A 6,969-nucleotide genomic window follows, 5' to 3' on the forward strand; every position below is an offset into this window, starting at 1 on the left:
TGCTACCATGTCCCCTCTCAGCCTTTGCTTTTTCAGGCTGAAAAGTCCCAGGTCCCTCAGCCTTTCTTCATATGGCTTGCTGCAGAAGTCTCTGATCATACGGGTGGCCCTTCTCTGGACTCTCTCAGGCTTTACTACATCTTTGTTAAAGTGTGGTGCCCAGAACTGGGCACAGTACTCTAGCTACAGTTTCACCAATGCCAAGTAGAGTGGGAGAATCATTTCCTTGGTTTTGCTGGAGATGCATTGATTGATGCATGCCAGGGTATTGTTGACCCTGCTGGCTACAGCATCACACTGCCAGCTCATGTTTGTACTATGGTTAATTATTACCCCCAGGTCCCTTTCATTTGTAACGCAGGTCAGGTTGTCATTGTCAAGCCTGTAGGTGTGTAGGGGATTGTTCATCCCCAGATGCAGCACTTTACATTTTTTGACATTGAATTTCATTTGGTTCTGGTCCACCCAGTTTGCAAGCCTGTCTAGGTCCACATCTATCTGCAGCTTATCCTCAAGCGTGACCACACTTCCCCATAACTTGGTGTCATCCACGAACTTGGCCAATGAGCTCTTCACCTTCACATCCAAATCATTGATGAAGATGTTGAATAGCACTGGACCAAGCACCGACCCCCACAGGACACCACTGGCCAGTTTCCACCAAGATGACACAGATCCATTCATTAGAACTCTCTGGGTCCTGCCCCGCAGCCAGTTTCCTACTCACCTGACTGTCTCTTTGCAGTAGGCCTTTCATGTTTGAGTTCTGCTAACCTGTGAGTAACTGAGTTTAACCTACCACGATATTTGTGGCAGATGAACTTCACCGTTTGCATGTGGAAATATTCATGTGAGAGAAAAAACATGTAGTTTGCCAGGTTTAGAATTTGTGTCAGGTGTGATTGTGTGGTCATCCAAGCAGGGGCCAGTGAATAGTCTAATGTTAATATCCTGCAAATTATCTGACCAATGACAGCTAAGCAATATAGTATCAAGTGTGGATATTGCAAACGAATAATATTTTTGTGGTGATAGGGCTCAATATGTAGCCGAGTAGGTACAGGAGTAAGTCATATTTTCTCATGAGCAATGCCAAGTAGATCTATGGTGTATGATTCCCTTAAACATATATACTGTACTTCAGAATGTGAGATACCAAAACTGTTGTATCAGAGTAGCAGCAATCCCTGTGGCATTGACTGTCTGCTGATATAGGCACTGTGTTTATTTGCCAATCACTTTTTTCCTAACTGAAACAAACCATCTCTTTCCTCTGAGTTGTCTTTAAATTAATGTGTATTATGTATTCAACAAAGACAAGTGCTTTGTTTTAGGGGGTTCCACGTCACTTACTGCCCAGTCAGTTGAATCCCAGGGAAGATACTGACTGGCTGCCTAAAAGAAAACAACTTTAATGGCATAACAAATAATTACACCCACATAATAAGGAAACGGGTTTGATTTTTAAAAGGTGTCATCAAAAGGATACACCAGATGGATCATGTTCTATAAGACTTCTTAGGACTTCTACCAACTCCTGCTAGTTTAAAAAAGTCTCCCAGTACTAAATGTTTTCTTTTAATTTCCCTCCCTCTCTCTGAGTGTCCTGTCTATCTGATGCTGTGTTAAAAACACAAGGGACACAAATGAGATATCAGAGGCTTCTCATGCATTTAGATGATTTAATTTATGGCCTGCAGCAAGGCATGGCCTAAAGCAGCAATATGGCTTGTTAACTCTGCCAAAAAAGAGAGACTATTTTTGATGGAAACAGCACTAGCGTTGCATCTGCAAGCCCTCCCCTCTGCCGCATTTTAAGTGGTTTGGAAAAGCAGCATGAGGTAATTGTGTGATAAGAGTAATCTTTCTAATATTGGGGAAGGGTAGAGCTAAGGGAGATAAATGTGACATTTTTGGTTAGGGCCGAGTTGATCACCTAAGCTTGTGCTCCCCTTGTTCCCTTAAAGGAAGCAGTGATCCCTGTCCGTTACTGCAAAGTTGTTTTGGAGATTTTCATTAAGTTCAGCTTTTGCTCCATCAGAAGGAGTCAACCACAGGAAAAGGCATTTAGACCAAACTTAAAAAAAAAAAATTGTGTCTCAGGCCAAATCAGCCAAATAAGTTCTGAATTTTATTGACTGAGCAGAGCTCAGTCATTCAAGTCTGTGTGGTACTACCACTGGCAAGTAACCTACCTCCCAGACTTCAGTCTGGGGCTTCAGATACTCCCAGATCCATGGCAGGCATCCTACTTGCAAGCTCCAAGCCTGGAGACCTTGGAGTTCAGATGCCCCCATGGGCGACTGGTGCTGCTGACAGGGGAGCTGGGGGTGGTCCCCCTGACGCTGATCTCAGTGCCCGGGGGGGATCTCTGCAGCCGATCCCGCAATAGCCAATCACTGTGGCCAATCACTGCAGCTGCTTCTGGGAGTGGCTGCAGAGATCGGCTGGCACTTGCAGGGGAGGCACCAGCACTCCTGCCTGCCCCCCCGCCCATTGCCGAAGCAGCAAGCACGGCCAGTCAGGGGGTGCACTGGCGCTCTCAGGGGGTACACCCCCTTGTACCCCCTATGCCTTGCAAATGGGTGCCCCCTAGTTTTGCTTGCTTCTCGCCAAAACACAGTAGGAGCAAGCTAGAGGGAAAGGCTGGGAACAATCCCCCATCATCATAAATTGTGTAGCTGCGATCCTCCCATGGGGGAGCTATAATAGACTCTCACAGGGGTGCCTGCCCACATTGCAATGGAGAGTTCTCCACCGTCAGCTACACTAAGTCATTTAGGGCCGGGAAGAATGGGATCTCCCCTGCCAGGCACACAAAACAACCTGGGCTGACACCATCATCATGGTGTCCCCTCTGGTAGACCAAGCATTTTAAGCCACCATGGACTAGCAGATCCACCCCCTGTTGGTTGTGTGTACTTAGTGTTCAGATGTCTAGGTTCGATAAGGATTTAGGAGTAAATTCTGCCACCTGAGAAGATATTATGTCAACTGCTGACAGATTTTTATGCAGCACCGAGGAGTCTACAATCTGTCTTTGTACATATGTGCACAGCGCACAGCACAATGAGGCCCTCAGTCCTGTGGCTTCTGCTACTTAATGTGTAATAATAGGCCAGATTTGGTATAAGGGAGTGCATACCCCCTGAATGTTTATCAGCACTGCCAGTCCCAGGCATTTAAAAATCACGAGTCAAACCCCAGACAATAATGAAACTGGCTTAAAAATCACTAAATTTTTAGATGGTTTCACATACCTTTTGGTTTCTGAAGCTTTCCATTTACTGGGGACAAAAAGTGAAACTTTTCTCCTCTTATCTGAAGGCTTCCCACTTCTTTTTAAGATGTGAAAGTTGAACTTTTTGTTAAAGAACAGAACTTCAGGACAAACATTAAACCTGTATGGCTCATGATAAGATTGTGAGAAGGGCAATACTAGTCTTTAAGCAAAGATCAGTGTGTAACATAGGGTATAAAATACTCATTCAGACTAAGTACAAAAAATCAAGAAGTCCAAGGTTGAATCAATTAAATCTTCACAGGTTAGTTTAAACTGCATAGATTGAACAAATAATGAAGTGGACAGATGTTCACTTTTGATTGAAGTCAGAGGGAAGAGCAACAAGGGTGATGTCATGGTGGGTGTCTGCTATAGACCACCAGACCAGGAAGATGAGGTAGATGAGGCTTTCTTCAGACAACTAGTGGAAGTTTCCAGATCACTGGCCCTGGTTCTCATGGGGGGTATCAATCACCCTGACATCTGCTGCAAGGGCAATACAGCTGTGCTCAGGCAATCCAGAAAGTTTTTGGAGAGCATTGGAGACAACTTCCTGGTATAAGTGTTGGAGAAGCCAACGAGGGGCCTTGCTCTTCTTGACCTGCTGCTCACAAACAGGGAAAAATTGGTGGAGAATGTAGAAATGGATCACAAGTTGGGCAGCAGTGACCACAAGATGATCGAGGTCAGTATCCTGACAAAAAGGAAGAAAGAAGAGTAGCAGAGTAAGGACCCTGGACTTCAGAAAAACATACTTTGACTCCCTCAGGGAACTGATGGGCAGGATCCCCTGGGAGGCCAGTTTGAGGAGGAAAGAAATCCAGGACAGGTGGTGTTATTTAAAAGACTTTACTAAGGGTGCAGGAACAAACCATCCCAATGTGCAGGAGGAATAGCAAATATGGCAAGCGACCAGCTTGGTCTAGCAGAGAACTCTTTGGTGAGTTTAAACACAAAAAGGAAGCTTACAAGAAGTAGAAGCTTGGACACATGACTAAGGAGGAGTATAAAAGTATTGCTTGGGCATGCAGGGATGAAATTGGGAAGGGCAAAGTGCAAATGGAGTTGCAGCTAGCAAAGGACATAAAGGATAACAAGAAGGGTTTCTATAAGTATGTCTGCAACAAGAGGAAGGTCAGGAAAAGAGGGGGTTCCTTACAAAATGGGGGAGGCAACCCAGTGACAGATTATGAGGAAAAGGCTGAAGTACTCAATGCCTTTTTTACCTTCGTCCTCACAGGCAAGGTCAGCTCCCAGACTACTGCACCTGGCAGCACAGCTTGGGGAGAAGGTGAGAAGTCCTTAGTAGTGAAAGAACAGGTCAGGGACTATTTAGAAGATCTGGATATGTACAAGTCCATAGGGCTGGATGGGATACATCCAAGTGTGCTGAGGGAGTTGGCTGATGTGATTGCAGAACCACTGGCCATTATCTTTGAAAACTTGTGGCGATTGGGGGAGGTCCTATATGGCTGGAAAAGGGCAATTTTTTAAAAAAAGGAGGATCCAGGGAACTACAGACTAGTCAGCTTCACCTCAGTCCCTGGAAAAATCATGGAGCAGATCCTCAAGGAATCCATTTCTAAGCACTTGGAGGAGGAGAAGGTGATTAGGAACAGTCAGCATGGATTCACCCAGGGCAAGTCATGTCTGACAAACCTGATTGCCTTCTATGATGATGTGACTGGCTCTGTGGATGTGTACCTTGACTTTAGCTAGGCTTTTGATAATGTCTCCTTCAATATTCTTGCGAGCAAGCTAAGGAAGTATGAGTTTAATGAGTAAGGTAGAAAGCTGGCTGGATCATGGTGCTCAACAGGTAATGATCAATGGCTTGAGATCCAGTTGGCAGCCAGTATCAAGTAGAGTGCCCCGGGGACTGGGCCTGCAGCTGGTTTTATTCAATATCTTCATTAATGATCTGGAAGATGGGAGATTTTACTGCACTGTAAGCAAGTTTGCGTATGACACCAAGCTAGGGGGTATAGTAGATACACTGGAGGGTAGAGCTAGGATTCAGAGAGACCTTGACAAATTGGAAGCCTAGACCAAAAGAAATCTCATGAGGTTGAACAAGGAAAAATGAAAAGTCCTGCACTTAAGACAGAACAATTGCCTGCACCACTAGAGCCTTGGGACCAACTGCCTAAGCAGCAGTACTGCAGTAAAGGACCTGGGAATTACAGTGGACAATAAGCTGGATATGAGACAACAGTGTGCCCTTGTTGCCAAGAAGGCTAACAGCATACCGGGCTACATTAGCAGGAGCATTGCCAGCACATCATGGGAAGTAATTATTCCGCTCTATTCAGCACTGGTGAGACCACATCAGGAGTACTGTGTTCAGTTTTGGGCCCCCCCCCCGGAAATGATATGGACAAGTTGGAGAGAATCCAGCTGAGGACAGCAAAAATGGTGAGGCGGCTGGGGCACATGACTTCTGAGGACTTATTTAGTTGGCAGAAGAGAAGATGGTGGGGATTTGATAGCAGCGTTTAACTACCTGAAGGGGGGAAGTCCAAAGAGGATGGAGCTAGACTGTTCTCAGTGGTGACAGATGACAGAACAAGGAGCAATGGTTTCAAGTTGCAGCAAGAGAGGCTTGGATTGAATATTAGAAAAAAACTTTCTCATTAGGATGGTGGTGAAGCACTGGAATGGGTTACCTAGAGAGGCAGTGGAATCTCCATCCTCGGAGGTTTTTAAGGCTCAGCTTGACAATGCCTTGGCTGGGGTGATCTAGTTGGGGATTGTCCTGCTTTGAGCAGGGGGTTGGACTGGATGACTTCCTGAGGTCTCTTCCAACACCAAATTTCTATAAGTCCAGAAATGCAGCTACATGCCTGCAGCGGCCCAGGTCAGAAGTTGGGGTGTCCTAGATCATGCCTCCCTGCTCAGCTGGAGCAGACAGCTTGGGGCAAAGCTAGCCCACCCCCCTGCAAGGGAGGCTTATGAGGGGAGGTGCAAAGCATCCCTAGGGTGCTGGGGGACTGACAGTTAATTTGATTCTGGAGGGGATCTAGGACAGAAGTTCAATAAACCAATTGAACCTAAATTAGTTAAGTCTCATACTACATCCATCCAGGTTTATCTTAAACTGGTTTTGGCCATTTTGAAAGCAGTTTATGTGCACTGAACTTCTGTTGTGTTACACATTTGAACCAGTTTCTGATCACTTATACGAGTTGATGTGTACTTTCTGTACCTAGCCCATGTGTAAATCAGTCAGAAAAAATCATTCAGATGGCTGGAACTGGCAGTATAAAACCAGCACTGGTTTACCAGTTGCTTGTTGTGAAGAATGAGTGGAGCTTATTTGCTGTAAAAGCAAAAGGCAGCATAGAAGAAAAAGGTACCAACAAGGAAGCCATAATCCCCGAATGACAAATTTTCTCATTTCTCATATTTTCTCGGTTCTCATTACAGCGCTTGACTTTGGGATGAGGCTAACCCCATCACAAATAATCAAAGCTGTATGTAAAGCAGCTGGCTCAGGTGAGAGCTGTGCTATGGGGAACATGGGTGTCTTTGTAAGAAGCACTTGGAAAGCTGAAATGTTGTTGAAAGAAGGGGGTGGGGAGGTTCTGTAGTTTAAGAGACTTCAAAAGGCTGAGTCAGAAAACAAACACTGTCCCAGGAGAGGAACAGAGAGGAAGCAGAAAATGATGGTAGTAGGGAAGAAGATG

The sequence above is a fragment of the Gavialis gangeticus genome, unplaced genomic scaffold, assembly GCF_001723915.1.
Source record: "Gavialis gangeticus isolate Ggan-Ray unplaced genomic scaffold, GavGan_comp1, whole genome shotgun sequence".
In the NCBI taxonomy this organism is placed as follows: Eukaryota; Metazoa; Chordata; order Crocodylia; family Gavialidae; genus Gavialis; species Gavialis gangeticus.